The sequence below is a fragment of the Globicephala melas genome, chromosome 12 (genome assembly GCF_963455315.2).
Source record: "Globicephala melas chromosome 12, mGloMel1.2, whole genome shotgun sequence".
In the NCBI taxonomy this organism is placed as follows: domain Eukaryota; kingdom Metazoa; phylum Chordata; class Mammalia; order Artiodactyla; family Delphinidae; genus Globicephala; species Globicephala melas.
Genome location: NC_083325.1, coordinates 36,001,838 through 36,019,914, shown reverse-complemented (window position 1 = coordinate 36,019,914; position 18,077 = coordinate 36,001,838). Strand labels below are relative to the sequence as shown.

Sequence of the window (18,077 nt, the reverse complement as noted above, 5' to 3'; positions counted from 1 at the left end):
TCTCTGCCACCATCTACTTAGTTATAGTGAGAGTTTCCAAGCTCTAGAACATGACCTAACCTTTTTTTTTTTTTTTTTGCGGTACGCGGCCTCTCACTGTTGTAGCCTCTCCCTTTGCGGAGCACAGGCTCTGGACGCACAGGCTCAGTGGTCATGGCTCACGGGCCCAGCCGCTCCACGGCATGTGGGATCTTCCCGGACCGGGGCACGAACCCACGCCCCCTGCATCGGCAGGTGGACTCTCAACCACTGAGCCACCAGGGAAGCCCCATGACCTCACCTTTGACTGAAGGATGAGCCCCTGACCCAGCCTGGGCCAATCAAAAGCTTTCCCCAGGAACTTGAAAATAAAAAGGAAAAAAAGAGATTAGTCTCTTTGGAGTATAAGACTATAGTAGTAAACACATGAGCTACTGGCAGCTTTGTTTTCCAGCAGGTGTTGGGAGAAGTAGAAGAAAACAGGCTACAGTGGGAAAGAACAATGAATCAGAGTCAAAGAGAGAAGCAGAGGAACTTCCCTGGTGGCTCAGTGGTTAAGAATCCACCTGCCAGTGCAGGGGACATGGGTTCGAGCCCTGGTCCAGGAAGATCCCATATGCCTCGGAGCAACCAAGCCCCGTGCACCACAACTACTGAGCCTGTGCTTTAGAGCCTCCGAGCTACAACTGCTGAGCCCACGTGCCTCAACTACTGAGCCTGCACGCCTAGAGCCTGTGCTCCGCAACAAGAGAAGCCACTGCAATGAGAAGCCGGCACACCACAACAAAGAGTAGCCCCCGCTCGCCGCAAGTAGAGAAAGCCCCGTGTGCAGCAACGAACACCCAATGCAGCCAAAAAATTAATTAAAAGAGAGAGAAGCAGAGATTTAGGGATGGAGGCAGAGAAGATTCCTAGGTTCCCCAAAGTCCTCTCAGGCCTGGTTGTCTCAGCACTGCTACTTGCTTACTTAATATCCACTCTCCACTTTCTCCTTTCTAAGCAATGCTGATGTTCTGAAACCCCCTCTCCCCCCATCCTTAGAGGGGGTTATAGATCGGCTGAAAAAAATATGTGCCTGACAATCCCCTGGCAACTCTATTGATCCAGTGATGGGCATGCCTCTTATATTGGCCCAATCTGATTGAAAATTTATATTCCATTTCTAGGGGGGCAACTTATTCTTTTTCCTGCTGGAGATGAACAAGGAAGCACATAGTCCTGATTGCCATTGTCAGCTCTCTTGCCTCTATGAAGGCGACCATCCTGGGATGAGGGCAACACGAAGATGGCAGCAAGAAGAATTCTAAAAAGTGTGAGCCTTTGATAGCATTTTTAAAATTATTTATTTATTTATTTATTATTTGGGGCTGCATCTGGTCTTAGTTGCTGGCACATGGGATCTTTCGTTGCGGCGTGTGCTCTTTGTTGCGGCATGTGGGCTTCTCTCTAGTTGTGGTGCACAGGTTTTCTCTCTCTAGCTGTGGCACGCGGGCTCCAGGGTGCATGGGCTCTGCGGTTTGCGGCACTCGGGCTCTAGTTGAGGTGCCGGAGCTCTGTAGTTGTGGCGCATGGGCTTAGTTGGCCTGTGGCATGTGGGATCTTAGTTCCCCAACCAGGGATCAAACCCACCTCCCCTGCATTGGAAGGCGGATTCTTTACCACTGGACCACCAGGGAAGTCCCTGATGGCATTTTTGAGCCCACCCTGGACTGAATCAAATATATTTAGATAATAAATGACCTATTATAGAAGACAGGGGTCATCAAAGTTTTTCTTAAAGGGCCAGACAGTAAAAAGTTTAAGATTTGCAGGCTATAAAGTCTTTGTCCTGACGAATCTACTCTGCCATTGTAGCTCTAAATGAGCCTTAGGAAATACATATATGAATGGCTCTGAATGTGTTCCAGTAAAACACCTGGTGACCAACCTGAAGGCCGTCATTTGCCAACCCCTGTTATAAGCCAGTTTGAGTCAGTTTTCTGTTACTTGTTGCCCAAACTACCATATATGATACACAGGTCCTAGTTCATTTCTGAGGGCCAGCTACATCTTGCCCTTGGAGTCTATGAGAATCTCCAGTGTCCAGAGCAGATGGCCAAAATATTTATCAAAGGGTACAGCATAAACACCAACCAACCACGAACATGTACAACGGTCATCTTGGGGTGAACTGGCTAAATATTACTTTGCTATTATCTCTCTATGAAGTCCTCTTTGTTACTGAAACCAGCCAGGGTTTATTTCTGTTATTTATAAACAAAAGCATCTTCACCGTTCTTTTTAGATTTTCATTTTGAGTACTCCTTTAATGATTTTACTCTTTTTTTTGGTTAAAATGCTGATCAGTTTTATATTATTTCTTCTTTTTGAATCTTCCTTTCTTAAGTTCAGTATTCCAGTGACAAGATTGTAATACTGATTCTTTTAAAAACTGGCAGATGACAACGTTCCCTGATAATGAGCTCTTTTTTGAATTCCTGCAGGCCTTATGATCAATAACACACAGTCTAGCACTTGACACAGGGGGTGTGACTATAAAGTATCAAAAAGATTTTAGCACACATAACCACTGCTCAGACACCCAATGTAGTTTGTTAAACGCAGTTGCAACTATAAGTTATATTCCAGCAATGCCGCCATTTCTCAAAGCATCTTTGGAATTCATCCAATCTCCCCACTTTATTTTAATATCTGATGTTGATGGAGATCTATCGCACTGTCATCAGGTCTGGCTTTGAATGAATTCCTGCCATTTGCAAAAAAGTAGATCCATCTTAAATATTTGCAATCATGGAGTATTTTCTTTTTCCCTTTCCTCTCTCACATAATTATTAGGCACCAAGCTATGCCGAATATGCACCTTTAACTCTTCTAGGTGCTTGTGAGATAAAGTCCCTATTACCAGTGTGTTCATAGTTTAAAAGGAGAGAAAATAAATAAATTACTATGTAACCCAAATTTGTCCAGGCTTCACCAGTCCATGAGTACAAATATGGTCCTAAGTCAAATAACCCAAATTTCACAAGCTTTGCCCCACTTACATATGTGGGAACATAGCCTCCTGCCAGGCTTTTGACATGGGTTCCCACACTAACCACTTATGTGTTTCCATTTCAGGTCTCCTCTCTGCTGCTTTCAAGCCTCAAAGATGTCAGGTGCCTGGGTTTTTTTTGTTTGTTTTTGACTTTCAAAACTTTTCTTTAATGGTGAAGGAAAATGATACTATGTTACACTAGTTTAAAGCTTTTAACTTTGTTTTCAAAAAAATTCTAGAAAACCATCTAACAGGGGGTAAATCTCTGTAGTAGGTAGCCTGACTGGCAGCCAGCGTCTGTCAAACAGTTCAGAGTAGAGAATTCTTATTGTTTTCCAGACTGCCCTGCTTCAAAAAGGAAGAGGCAAGTTTAACCCAGTAAGCAAATGCAGAGCTAAAAGACAGGAGGAAAATGGGCCAAGAGAATGGCTGAGACATATTTTCTTTTCAATCGCAGACAGTTGCCCTCCTTTCTGGGGACAGATTTTAAAAGAACATAAATTTCTGCAGATGGTGCTTCCTGGTCATCACAGCAGCACTGAGCTCCAGGAAGGCAGGGGCTTTGTCCATTTTCTTCAGTATTGTATTCTTTGGGCCCACAACAGTGCCAGACACTTACTAGCAGCTCAAGACATACATGAACATAAAATGAATGAATGAAGCCGAAATAGAGTTAGTCCTTCATTCCACATTTCACTGCTACCCAGCTGTCTTCCACACAGAAATGGGAAGAATGCCCCGCCCTTCACTGGGTGCTACGTTTTGTTTTCTGGGTCCTAATGCCCTTTCTCTTTCTAAGTCCTTGATGATCACAGCCTTTTTCAAATTCTCTCAGCTCCTTTCTCTAAGAACTCAGGCCTGGTCCTTGGGTCATTGGTGGGAAAGACATACTTGAACCCCAACTATGGCCCAGGCTCAAACTTACTTTCCTGACTTAAAGATAATATGGAGTGATAAGTATTACACTAGATGCACATACAGGGACATAGTAAACAAGATGAGAAATTGAAGACAGTAGGAAATCATAGGGAGGGGGACAGATGGTGTAGAAAAGATGATGGATAAAACTGCCTGCTTCATAGTTTTGCCTTTTACTTGCCCTGAAAATTTTGTCTTCATAACCTGATTGTTAACGTCCTCCTCCTTGTTTTATAATTTCCTCTTTCCAAGTATGCAATAGGTGCTAGTTAAATATTTGTTGACTGGTTGACAAAGAGAATTAAGACCTTAGTGGAGTTTCATTGCTTTTCCCCTAATATTTGCTTTTCCATATTGATTGCTCTGTGGTCACACTGGTCTATGAGACACTGGATAATGAGAACTCAATGAACGCTCATTTGTTCAAATCAAAATCCACTTAAGGACTACATACAATGGGTCAAGGCTTGTGCTAGATGAAAAGCCCCAAAGATTAGTAAGATCTAATAAGATGCTCTAAAGAAGCATACAGTGTAGCAGTAGAGATAAAGCAGGTCAAATAACTCTAATGTAAGGTAGGAGTTCCATGGTGTACTAGAAGATCACATAACTTGCTATGGGAATACAAAGGAAGCAAAGAGATCTCTAATTTGTACGCTCTGAGAAGGGTACACAGAGGAACTCTATGAGGAATAAGTAGGCTTTTAACCAGTGGAGATGGGTGGGGGGAAGCATATGGGTAGCGGGAACTCCATGAATATATGGAGGTGAAATTCAATCTACAAAGGAATGTATATCATAGATGTTTCCAGTATTCTCTCCCATTGTTTAGCAGTTGTGTATCAGTCTCTTAAAACAGAACCAGTAGAACAGTGGTACGGCACGTTTTTTGGTTGTTTTTTTTCAAGTTTGCACTGAAGGAGAGGGTTTCATGAACAATGCTGCTGGCAGTATTTTAAAAGAAAGACTAAAGCACCACGCTGCATGTGAATTGCTCCGTCCAACTGTGCATGCAAAGCAGATGGTTGTTAAACATTTGTTCCATCCCTGGTATTGTCTGCCTTATAAATGCTAAAGAGTAGGTGAAACGGAGAATTCTATCATGTTAAAGGAATTTTTGCCTATAATTTGTTTATAACACACTCCTGACTAACGGGCAAGCTCCCTGCTCCCTGGGGCTATGCTCCAAGTGCACACACATTCCAGAAAGATTAGCCTTTCCCTTGTTGCTGCTAAGAGCCCTAAAAGCCATGGAAATCAATACATACAATGATTTATCACTAACAGATTAAAATTTTCCATTGATTTCTTCTGGAATGGAAATTTGTGTCCCCCAAGGAGCTTTATTCTTTTAATAGACAACTAGGCACTCAGTTGTAATTTTAAGTTTTGAAACGCTTTGGCAACAGTTTTTATGAAACACACAGACGAAAAATGGCAAGGGGCCCTGGATAGTTTCAAAGTCTGGCTGAGATGTACAGAAGTGAATAGCGCTTGCTTGCCTGGGCCCACTGTGAGCCTTGGTCCCCTGAAGCAGATGCTCCGTCCCTTGCCATTGCCATGTATCTAACGACTGCTGTCAATTTGCAAGCACCAGCAGTCTGGTGGGCTCCTTGTCTTTCTTTCCTTTCTGAAAACAACTGTCTACTCAAAATGTACTCTGAGGCTATACATCTCAAGAGACCAGCAGGCAGTTAGTATTTGGAGGATCCATCATTCAAGCAGGCTTTATACTCGTGCGTTTCAAAGTTGAATGTGTGCATGAGTCTCCTGGGGACCCCATTAAAGCTCAGATTCTGATTCTGGGGTGAGACCTGAGATTCTACAGTTCTAGCATGCTCCCAGGGTTACCTGGAGTGGGATTTTAAACTCATCCTTCTCCAAGGTAGGAAGGACATGTGGTATGTGACAAGGACAGTGTGCTGAGCACTCAAAGGCCACGTGATAACATGTCACCCTGACCAAATGTCCCACAAACATCAGGAACAGAACCCAGAGGGAGAGTCTGAGCTCTTCACTGGGAAAGCCTGACCTTATTTGTTTCTCTGAAGCAATATGGCGATGGGATAAACAGAGGAAGAGAAAGAAAATAGATGGTTCATTCCCCTATTCCACATGTTTTAATCCCCTACTCCGTGCCAGGCATTTTCGGCACAGGGAATATAAATATAATAAGAAAATGGACAGAGGAGTAGACTATTTTGGAAAGGCAGACATTGAAAGCATTCCCCTCAACTCCTTTATTTTTGTCAGGAAACTTCTGCTCCAAGACCCTGTAAGGAATCTAGCTGTTCAGCATCGCCCAGGAGAACAACATTATCTGTCGTTGTGCTTTGTGTTCAAAGATACTTCTGGCAATGATGTTACTATTCCTGTGTGTGAGTCTGGCAGAAAGCCCTAAGATGTGACCTAATTTCCAAATAGCGTGTCCTTCTGGTGAGCTGTTATTAGTAAAACCTGCTGTAGTTTATGACTCTACCCTATAGACACTGAGAAAATCGAAGGAAAAGGAGGTTTCCAACTGGATTCATTTGTGTGACTAGATGATCTTTATGGAATAACAGCTTATGCCCATTATATGAAGAGATGATGTAGAAACCAACACACCATCTTTTCTTTCTGAGAGAAGGGCTCTTAAAAGCCTGGAAGTGGAAGATCATTAGGTAATTTGTTGTTAGCTCAAGAAGGGCACATCCTGGTATATTTATAGTCATGCTGCCCAGGGGGAGAATGTTTATGTATGGACCTGTTTTATCATCCCTTCTCTCCTGAGTGGGTCTTGAAAGTTAAATTATAACATCGCATTATGCTTAAAAGGAAAGGATGCTTCATAGAAAAAGCATTTACTAAGTTCTTAAGGGACTGTTGTGCACTGATCAAATGACAGATGGTGTTCGGTTTTCACAATGTAGGAGTGCTAAAAGAATGTAGGGTCACAGTGAAGGCATGGAAAATCAGAGTAAAATATGGTGCAAGTTGTTCTCAGCCTGGCATAAGAAGAGGAGGTACCAGGAAAATGATCCTAACCACCAAGGGAGGAAAGGAAACTGAAATGAAAAATGACAGTACTTCAATTTTTGAAAAGCAGGTCTGCACCCTAATTTAGCTATGGGATTTTGGGTAGGTCACCAGTGTCTCTGGGCCTCGCTCTATGAGTGCAGCAGATAAGAGGTTTTCGATGATCTTTAAGTCCCCTCCCAGCTCTGTAACTCTGAGTGCTTACTCTGTGTTAAATGCACCATAAAACAAACACCTTCAGAAGCACCATCATCTATCTCTGGGAGGGTTTTTTTTTTTTTTTTTTTAAATCTACATTTTGCAAAAGAAACTAAGGTTTGGAGAGTTTAAGAAACCAGGCCAAGCTTACACATCTAATTGGAGACAGAGCTGGGATTCAAACCCAGGCAACTTGACACCACAGCTAATGCTTTTAAGCTTTACAACATGTTGCCTTTATAAGAATTGTATGGGTAAAGAAGGAATATTTTGTCACTTTCTTAGAAAATCAATTGGTGAGGTAGGGAGGTCCCTTACAATATTTGTTACATACCTGTTTTATAATTCTTGACATATTGGAGTTTGATCCTGATAAAGGAAGATGTTGTTACTGGTGTCATAATCTAATGTCCAGGAATTTAAGATGTGAGATGAGCAGCACACACCTTCCTCAGTTCCTGCCTTCCTCAGCTCACTTAGCTGCAGGTATTGATAGCTTTACTTCTCAGGTTCTGGCCTGCCCAGCTGAGCCCAATTTGTCAGGCCAGGCTGCTTAAAAGTAACCACAGGAGCACTGACTAGTGGCATCTTAGGATTCGTGTTCCTATCTCCTGGACTCGAGATCCTGGGAGCTGGGAAGTTCTAGGCTGCAGACAGCAGCTTCCTCTCACTCTCTTCCAACAAAATTTCCCACACCCACATGACAGGGTTCCAGTAGAGTTTCCTAGTTTGCACGTCGACTTTCCTCCTGAGACTAGAATTCTGCACTAAACACCACCCTGCCTGGATGGGGCTAGGCTACCCTCCTCACCCCTTGGAGGAGGTGTGACAAAGGGCAGTGGTGGATGCCACCTTCATCATTTTTGCATATTTGCATCCCACTTGTATATACTCTTATTTACTTATATATACTCTTATTTACTTATATATATATTTTAAACAGACTCACTTTTAAAATTTAAATAGCTTAATCTTTTTGAGAGAGAAAACTTTGTCAAGGAGGTTTATAGTTTTAAGTTTTATATTTAGGTCTATGATTTATTTTGAGTTAATTTTTGAAATATGGTCAGAGGTATGGATTGAGGGATTTTATTTTTTGCATACAGACAACCAATTATTGCAGCACGATTTATTGAAAAGATTATCTTTTCACCAAATGATTGTCTTTGCATCTTTGTTCCTCTCCTTGAGAGTTAGGCTGGGTTCTTTGTTCCTCTTGATTTCCAGCTTGGGAGCCAAAATTTGAGCTACCACCCACCTGGCTTCAACTGTTGCCCCTTCTAGGAGGTTCCTGCTGCCCATTCATTAGCCTGGACTCTATGTTTGCTATATCTTTGGACATTGTAATTTAGTCTCTTATTGACCTCTCTTTGGTTACTTCTGCTTAATAATATAACTCTCCCTTTTCTTAAGGGTTTACTAGGTACTCCAGCCCTAACTCTGCCAACCCTCCAAATTCTCTCTTTTTTTTTTTTAATATCAACTTGCCCTTGATGTCCCAAAAGTTACAACATACAAAGTGAATTTGAAATTTTTTAATTTCAAATTAGGAAAATTAGGAAAGGGTAAGAAAAGTTTTGAATTTTGTACAGAAGAAAGGGGTGGGTATTCATAAAGCAGTGTCATTAACTGCTGGCATGTCCCAACTGGGATTCACTATTAAAGGGCTCTTGTGCATAATGAGTTATTTCCCTCATGTGATTTCTGTTTTAGGGTAGGACCAAAGCATCTATGTTCTATCCCACATATATCCCACACACAAAGGTACACATACAGACATCAACGCACACACATACACAGATATCCGGAAATATTTTTGCACTTAACTGTGGCTCCCCTTCCAGTTAATTTACAGACATATTTTGTAGTTATACTATAGGGGAAATTTCTAAGTTATCGGATTTTAGAGACTATAAGGATTCATCTGGGTTAGGTGGGCTGTCAACTCTGATGAAATGATGGTGATGGTTTTGGAGCACTGCATTGAAAAGGATTGCCAGGCTGAGTTTAGCTCAGTGGGGAAAAACAACTTTCATTGATTAATCATGCCTGCCACGGTTCGGGGTGGTGGCATATATGTGGTATATTACTAACTCTGATCTAAGACTAGGCCACTCTGTTTTCCAGTGTAATAATCTCTTCTACACTATCTCTGAGTGCTGGCTTCTGTCTATTACAGGAATATTTTCAGTAACTGTGAGCTTGCTATTTTTCAAGAATGCTTACTGCATTGTTGAACAGTTTACATGTTGAGTCCAAACTCTATCATTGCAACTTCCGATCATTCGTCCCAATTCTACTATTTGGACCTGTACAGACCAAATTAATACCCTATTCCCCATCATAGCTCTTCAAATATGAGAAGATAGCTATTATATGATCTCTTCTCCTAGATAAACACCATTTCTTTCAGTTATTTTTCAGATATTGTGGTTTCTGGGTCTCCACCATCCTGGATGTTGTTTAATTTTTCCTTGCTACCTTTCAAGTTTGCTAATCAGAAAGGGACAAAGAATTTTGTCCTACCTTCCAGGTAGGATCTGACCAACTGGAATTAATTGGGACTCTCTTATTGACTTACACTTCCTTATATTAATAAGCTTTAGTTTGCACCTGAAACATGTTACTTGGCTATTTCACACTGAGCTTACAGTAAATATAAAAAAAAATTATTTTTATATAAATTACTTCACTCATTTCTTCTCTTTCCTGAGTTCATATTTGAATTTTTACCTTTTAAATTGTATCTTAATAATAACTGCCCTTTCTTGAGTACCGTGCTGCATGCTCTATTTGTGTTTTCTTTCATATCTAGAAGTAGATATTCATTCCAATTTAGCAGTTGTGAAAACTGAGACTCAGAGATGCCCAGTGTTACAGATCTAGTAAGTTGCAGAGCCTGCACTCAAATTCAGTTCTTTCTAGCTCTAGAGTCTATTCTCTTTTGGCTGCCAAATGCTCAATTTGATAATTTTGAAACCTGAATCCATCACAGAAAAAAAAAAAAAAAAAAGGTGGGAGGAGATAAATAGGCTGTCCTTTTGTCAAGATGTTCTTTATTTTTGGCATTCTGATGTACCAGTCAAGCACTTCATTTAAATACATAAATAAAAAGGAAATAAACTTTTCCTGACCAGTTCCTGGTGAACTCTTGTTGGTTCCTAGTGGTCATCTGTTTTAAAGTGTTCATGAGATGCCTGCTTAACTATCCAGTCTGGAACTTTTCTGGGGATTAATGGCAAGTTTATCAGTCTATAATTTCCAGAATCCATGATTACTGGGACATTTGTCTGTGTCCTTGGTCTGGTCCCTGTCCTACTTCCCATAAGATCTCACAGCTGCTCACTGATTCTACCCTTACATCTGCATATGTGTCCAGTTCTCTGGGATGGAAGTGGGGTTGGGGGTTGGGGAGTTGCCCTCCTTTAAAGTAGCTAAGTACTTTCACACCATATTCCCCTGTCTTTTTAAAATTTCTTCTCCATACTGTTATTTTTTCCATTTCCACTTTGTAGGTAAAAAGCAGAGCCTCTCTCTTAATGGAGGGATTAATGGAATAGACGCACTCAACAAAGTTTCCAGCAATTTCTGTTAAGTGAATTCTAAAGTGAACTCTTATGTCCCCAACAATAACAAAAGACAGTGAGTGCACTTTCCCGAAAGCCCAACTTGTATTACAAGTCAGTGAAATGCATTTGGGTACTATCCACTCTTTCAGATGATCTGTGCTGGGAAACTTCTCCGTCAGTAAAAATAATAGAGCCAAATATGAGTATTAATAGATAAGGAACCCAGCAGAACCCTGCAGGGCCCTCCCCAAGTACAAAACCGAGCAGTTGATGATTAAGACAACAGAGTCACAGACTTGGTGTCTGACGCACATTCCTGAGTCATTTTACAGATACTGTAACTGCCACGAGAGGACAAAAAAAGAAAAAAAAAAACTACTGATAACTGCATGATGACCAGACTGAAGCCATGACATAAGCTGCTCCAACTTAAGCAGTACTGAACCTATGGCTAGCACAATTCCAAGAGCTGGCCTTCAGAGAATAGGATTAACATTATTGCTCACAGTAATCTATATCTTTATGGGCATCAAAATAATTGCAGCTTGCTCTGCCCATCTATGTAAGGAGGCAACTAAAATAGTCAGCAAAGAGATGCTACAGACCCATGTTGACATCTTCCACTGTGAGAATACGGCGCCTATGTCTGCACGAAGAAGTTACAGAAGATGCATCTTTGGCCCTAATCCCACAGAAATGAAATGATGTTTGACAGTAGGGAATTGAAAGCAGCTCTTTTGCCCCTTTCCTGCTTGCCCATTTCTGTACCCCTCTAACCTTAAAAGAACCTAATTATAGGAATGAGATCACTAGGCAATTTAACCTAACTCCTGACCATGCTCTCCTGAATGCACACCATGCCTTGCCTAACCTGTTGATTCTTTTCCCAGATTAAAAAGAAGTACGAATGAAGAATTAAGCAGTTTTTTAAAAAAATGACTAGGTTTCTACCCTAACAGTGCCCCTAAAACAATCCTGCGGGCAGATCACTCAGGCAAGATAACATCTGGAGAGAGAGTCAGCCAGTCTGCATTAAAGGGAGAAAGATGCTGCGTTTAATGAACGGAACCTCCTGCCTCGACGATTCACTGAGATTCTTCACCACCACCCCCATTTTTCCCTTTAAAAACTGTCATGGGGCTTCCCTGGTGGCGCAGTGGTTGAGAGTCCGCCTGCCGACGCAGGGGACGCCGGTTCGTGCCCCGGTCCGGGAAGATCCCACATGCCGTGGAGCGGCTGGGCCCGTGAGCCATGGCCGCTGAGTCTGCGCGTCCGGAGCCTGTGCTCTGCAACGGGAGAGGCCACAACAGTGAGAGGCCCACGTACCGCAAAACAACAACAACCACAAAAAACTGTCATGGTTGAGCAGAATCTTCGGAGTTGGTCTCTGGACACCATGCCACCATCTCCCCAGACTGCCAACTTTTCTGATTAAAGCACGTTTCCTTTCTATTGACACTTGCCTCTTGAATTAGTGGCTTATATTAAGCGCAGTGGGCAGCCGAACCTGGTTCCATTAACAGGTGTGGTTAATTCCCTGATTACGTCCCAACTAGATCTAAGAGTATATGTATGTTGAAAGTTTAAAGTTTCTAGCCTATGACATAGCCTGACACCCATATAACCGTCAAAAGATCAGTAGACCGTGCAAATTAACACACCTGCCAGGACCCTGTGTGAGAGGGGTCCGGTGTTAACACAGAGCTGTTTCCTGGATAACAGTTAGGACGCAAGCACTTAATAAAAGCTTACTCTCGGTTGTTTTCATGCTTCCCAGTGCTACAAAGAGAGCTTGTCTGTGAAACACTAGTAATTGCACATTGTTGGTGTGGAGGGACATTGAAAAACGATAAACTACAAGGAGCAGCGAGCTCCCTTTATAAATCTTACCTCGCCTAGATTAGCAACCGTGGACTTCAGTTTCCATGTGCTCTCTCCTCTTTGTAGTCCTCAAAGGCAAGCCCTGACTAAGCCCAGCTCCCTCCTTCCTTCTGACTCCTTATCTGGAAGCCCCCACCGTCCTTCTAATCCCTTTAGAGGCTTTGAAATCCGGGTCTCTGAGCGCAGGCGGTCATGAATATTCATCTAGGGGCGTGGCCCCGCAGCGTGCTCGACTCCAGGCAGCTGGGATCTGCCGAATGGGCGCGCCAGCTGCGTGCCGGGGCAACAGTTCTCATTTTGTGTGGGGGGCTGACAAGATGTCCAGCCTCACGCCGGCTCGAGACCGCACATTGTGCGTGCGTGGGAGGGGCTTTGCCAAGACGAATGGACTTCTCTGAGGCAGGGCCTAGGAGCTGTCATTGGAGGGGCTCAAATCTCCCTGCCACCCACCTGCCAGGGCCTGTGAAATTCCATTGACAAAAATTCAGGCATTATCCTCTCCAGGAGTCTGTCACTTTTTAAGAAAACAAATATCCCTTGTGTGAATAACTGGAGGCTTTTATCCTTTGGTGGCACCTCCTCCTTTGCAATTCTCTCTGATGGAGACTCTTCTGCCTTCTCAGGACTAATCACAACTGTTCCTCACAGCAGTTTTGTTTTGGTTTTGTGTTTGTTTTTAAGATTATCAAGCCATCTTGTCTGTCTCCCCTCCTCTCCATCATCTTTATTTAGTAGTAGTATAGCAGTAGGGGTTAAAAAACAGACATCCTGAATTAAAATTCCAGTTTGACCACTTACAATCTGTATGAATGTGGCAAGTTAACTGCTTTTGCTTCAGTTTCTTCAACTGTATCATAACAGGAGGTAATAATACCACCTACATCATGGTGGTCTGAGGATGAAATTTCATTTTTGGATTTATTTATGTATACACATAAAATATGATACTGTAATATAAAATAGTCTAATATTAATCGGGTATAATATATACTTATATATTAATGTACGGTGGTTGCATACATTATCTACTATATATGATCATAAATATAAAATGCTTGTACAATTCCAGGCATGTATTAAACACTCAGTAAGTGTTAGTTATTGTTGTTGTTCTTTTGTCTTTTGACTGGACAGGACTGGCAGAAGACAGCTGAGTGTAAAACAGTGGAAGTCAGCTAGAGTACATGTTGCTGGAGGCGGAGTTCCATGAGAAGCAAAGGAGGCAAGAAACCACATCCACCCAAGGCAAGAAGAAAGTCAGGCTGAACCCAGAGGAAACAGGGAGGAACAGAGAGGTCAGCCTGCAGTGGGAGCTGGGATGCAGCTGAGAAGGGGGGTGCCAGTGGGGAAGTGTGGGAACCAATCCCCTTGAGGAAGCACAGTGTGCAGCAATAATGATCACAGTACCGCAACTCGCTCTTTCCTTTGTTTGATTTTAGGCTGAGTCCCAGACCCTAGTCTGCTCGCCACTGACTCTTAAAGCAACAGGAACCTCAGGCAGGCCCTAGGAGCAGGAGCTGGCGCTTTCCTTGGGGTGTCTCAGTTTGAGAAGCTTTTGCTCTAGGATTCTCCATCGACCCCATCTTCCTGTCTTTGCACTATTCCCATCTTTAAAATCCCATTATCCACAGCACAGCACTCAGGCTCTGAACCCCACCCAGTCCTTCTAGTTATGCTGGCTTTGACTTTACCTACCTTCCTATCTCTTCTGACATTGTCCACCCACCCTTTTATTTCCCCACAAGACGTATTACCCCCACCACCCCCCATTGATTTCCAGGTATTCCAGTCTTCCTATGGTTTCCTAAACATGTGGTTTTGGAAACAGTGCTGTGTTCACTACTTCATTTCATTTTCCTGGGCAGCTAAGAAGATATTTCCCAGTTAGGTTAGGACAATGAGCAAATTCTTAACGACAGAAAAGTGGGCAGAGGCATATGACACTTCTGGTTCAAGGAAGGTAAGAGGGGATCTGAGTTCTTCGTGGTCATCCTCTCTTGTCTATAATTCAGGAAGTGCAGTAATCTAAGACAGTGGTTTGCAAGATGGAAGCAGACTGGATCCCGAGTTTCTGTTGCAGGAACGCGGACCAACTGGAATTGGATTATTTTTTTTAATGAGAAGAAAAGCCATTGAGATTATGGAGTTTATGATCTCAGCAGATCCCATCCTATCCTGACAAATCATACCCATGCTATGCTCTTTCTCATTTTGGTGTGTCTCTAATAACATTATGCCCCTTGAAATACCTCCCTGATTTCCTACCCTGCAGTAAAGTGCTATTATCTTTGGAGTCTCCTCTGTGCTCTTATGTTGTGCTTAGGTTTCTGGCCTGAGTGATTGGTTGAATCTTGGCACGAGTAAATGAAAAGGAGGAAGAGGAATACATTTGGTAGAGACGAAGAGCTCCCTAATATGCATGATGAATTTGAGAATAGGATATCCAGGCAGAGATGTCCAGTAGGTATTTGGATATATGAAAAGTAAGATAAGAAGAGGGTGGAAGATGGGAAGATGGAGCTGAGTGAAACCCCAACATTTAGGGGAAGGCAGAGAAGGCAGAGCCCTTACAAACTTCCCTAACTTCACAGTGTCCCCCTAGGCCATTCACGGTTGAGCATGAATCTGGGCAACTAGCACGAGTTTGTCGATCAAAATTTACAAATGTGAAATTTAATTTCTGAAGAAAACAGGGTACTGTGCAATCAAAGCTGTTGGATAGACATGAAAAAGTCTTTGAAGGTGGAATGGCTTTGCCTTTATTACTGAGAAAACTTCCCTTGGAAAGTTTAGCTTTGATCATGTTAAAGGAAACCATAAATTGGTAAATTTAATTTAAATCCTACCCTGGTTTTTATATTCCTGGCTTTCCTCAACCTGAAGTCTTCTGGCTTAGATCAACCTAAAGGAGTGAGAAGGTTGCGAAGATTTTAAACTTGCTTATAGGAGTCGATTGTTTTCACTATCCTCTGTTTTGTTTTGTTTTTCTTCATGTGATTGCTCATTGCAGATAATTATAAAATTATTCTAAGTGGTCACCCTATTACTGCAGATCCTTTTTTTTTTTTTTTTTTTGTGGTACGCGGGCCTCTCACTGTTGTGGCCTCTCCCGTTGCGGAGCAACAGGCTCCGGACGCGCAGGCTCAGCGGCCATGGCTCACGGGCCCAGCCGCTCCACGGCATGTGGGATCTTCCCGGACCGGGGCACGAACCCATGTCCCCCACATCGGCAGGCAGACTCTCAACCACTGCGCCACCAGGGAAGCCCCTACTGCAGATCTTTAAATGGCACCTGGACTACCTTCATGGGTCAAGAGAGGTGTAACCGGTGCATATATCAAGGCTATCAGCAGACCACTGAGGTTCTTTCAACACAGATGCTATTTAACATCTGCAGTTTCAGAGGCTCCCGGGCCCAGATTTCTGGAGTATCTCTCCCTCAGAAGTGTAACTCCCTTTGAAATCAGTTCCATGTGAAAAGGGGGTGGTTTCTGTTTGATACAGAGGTATAGATAATATCAACCATTATATTGTCAAATAAAATTCCAAATGCAGCTCAACATGCTGGTTTAATGCAGTTTGGGTTTGGAAGGTGAGAACCCCCAAATGCATTTTCAGTAGCCAATTTTGTCACAAATCCTACCATTAGATGCAGCATTAAGTAATTTAACCCTTTCTTAAGTCTTTGGGCAAATTTAAGTGCCTATTACATCTGCCCTCAATCTTGGGAGTCTGTAGTAAAAATGCAGTCTGTATGGTATATGGATATACCACCATGCAGTATATGGTGTATTTGATGAACATCATACATTAAAAGCCATAACAGAGAGTGAGGGAGAGGAGAACAGACAGTGAAAGGCATCCTGCCCTGTGTCAAGGGCACCACTCCAGAGTGACATCTGCTCATAAGCTGCTGGACAGCATTTCTCCCACACTGAAAAAATTATCCTTGTGATCTGCAGATTGAATGTCTTGTCCATGTGTTTATTAATGGTTTTACATTTCCTTTCATCAAGTCGGTAGAAACATTCACATGTCCTCTAAATGTATGTAGCTCTGTTGTTCTTTGTGGAATCATGGCTGTAACTAGCATTTTGTTTGTCTCTGAGTGCCTATTATGGACTAGTCCTTATGTTAGGGGTTTATATAACATCTTCAGTATCCACATCAGCTCTACAAGATGGCCATTACAATTTTCCTTGTATAGATGAGGAAACTGAGTCTTGGAGAGGTTAGTAAATTGCTTCGGGTCACAGCTGGTGAGTGGTAGAGTTGGATTCAGAGCCTCCAGAGTGCATGCCCTTTCTGTGGGACCTTGCCACTCCTCAGTTAGTCTTCCTTGTGCCATCTTAGAGCTTTTCCTCCATAGCTTATCACTTGACCTTGGAAGTTCCAATTTCCTGAGCCAGCCCCTGGGAGAGTTTGATGAGTTAATTCAAGTTTCTTCATCTGTTGAGGGAACTGAAAAATCCCTGAGTGTAGACCTCAAATTCCATTTACCTTGGATTCCTCCCTCCTCAGCAAGTGGCCTCATGAGTGGCTGACCAGCTCAGTGGTGGCCGGTGGGTGTTTGTGCATCTGGTTCTCGTCTTGGCTCTGCCTCTAACTCACAGGGTGACCTGAGGATGTCACTTAACCATTTCATGTCTCTGGTTCTCCAAATATAAAATGGAGGCATATTAAGAATGATCTTTCCTGAAGACTTGCATGGACTAGCTAATTAGGCCCTGGATTACATTGTAGAGCTAAGAATCATATTAATTCAATTCAATAAACATTTATTGAGTTGCAGAGTAGGTGGAGGCCGATGTGCCTGGCCTGTGGATGCACTATTCTAAACATTTCCTTCATCTGCACCCCTTTGAGACTTCATGCCACCTCTAAGGATGCCTTTATCTCCACCTACAAGTTTCTTTAATTTGTGTGCTAAGACTCACTCTTGAGTGCTTCTTCATCCTTGCTCACTCTACTTTGTTTGCAGGGAAACATAGCATAGTTCCTTCTTGTTCTTTAGGAAATTCTGTTAGAATTCAACCAGTTTGGAAAATGACCTCTTCCTGCTCTACTAAACTGGTCTCGATTCTCTGGGTTGGAGCGTGGCATGGTCCATACAGGTCTACACTGTTAGCTCAGAGACGCATACTTTTTTTTATTTCAAATGTGGCACCTGACCTAACACTGAGTCTTCCCACGGTGAGATCACGATCGTGACAATAGAAATTTCATGTGTTTGGGCTCTCTGTCAAGTGCATCCATGAGCCTGAGACACAGCATTCCTGAGATTCCCAAGCCAGATCTTCCTTGGTCTCTGTGCCAGCCCATGAGATAACAGCATGCTGTGAACCCATACAATATCGTGTTTACCCTGTCTGGAGCCGGCTCTCCAAAGGTTGAAACTTTACCCTATTTTGGGGGGGAACCTGTTTTCTTATATTTTCATTTGGGATCTTTTAGTAACAAGATAGCCTTCTGGGACTGTG

The 18,077-nt window shown here is 42.7% G+C and overlaps 1 protein-coding gene across 3 annotated transcripts in view; it reads right to left on the bottom strand.

Annotated features, from left to right (window-relative positions):
- PELI1 (pellino E3 ubiquitin protein ligase 1) overlaps positions 1–12,749 on the bottom strand; it is a 149,540-nt gene extending 136,791 nt beyond the window's left edge. For 2 of the 3 annotated variants that reach the window (XM_060309568.2, XM_070046870.1), the window contains exon 1: positions 12,607–12,749. The gene's annotated coding sequence lies outside the window, so the exon portion shown is untranslated. The remainder of the gene's footprint in view (positions 1–12,606) is intronic. The other variant, XM_030877379.3, reaches the window with a different exon arrangement.
- Between the last annotated feature and the right edge of the window lie 5,328 nt (positions 12,750–18,077).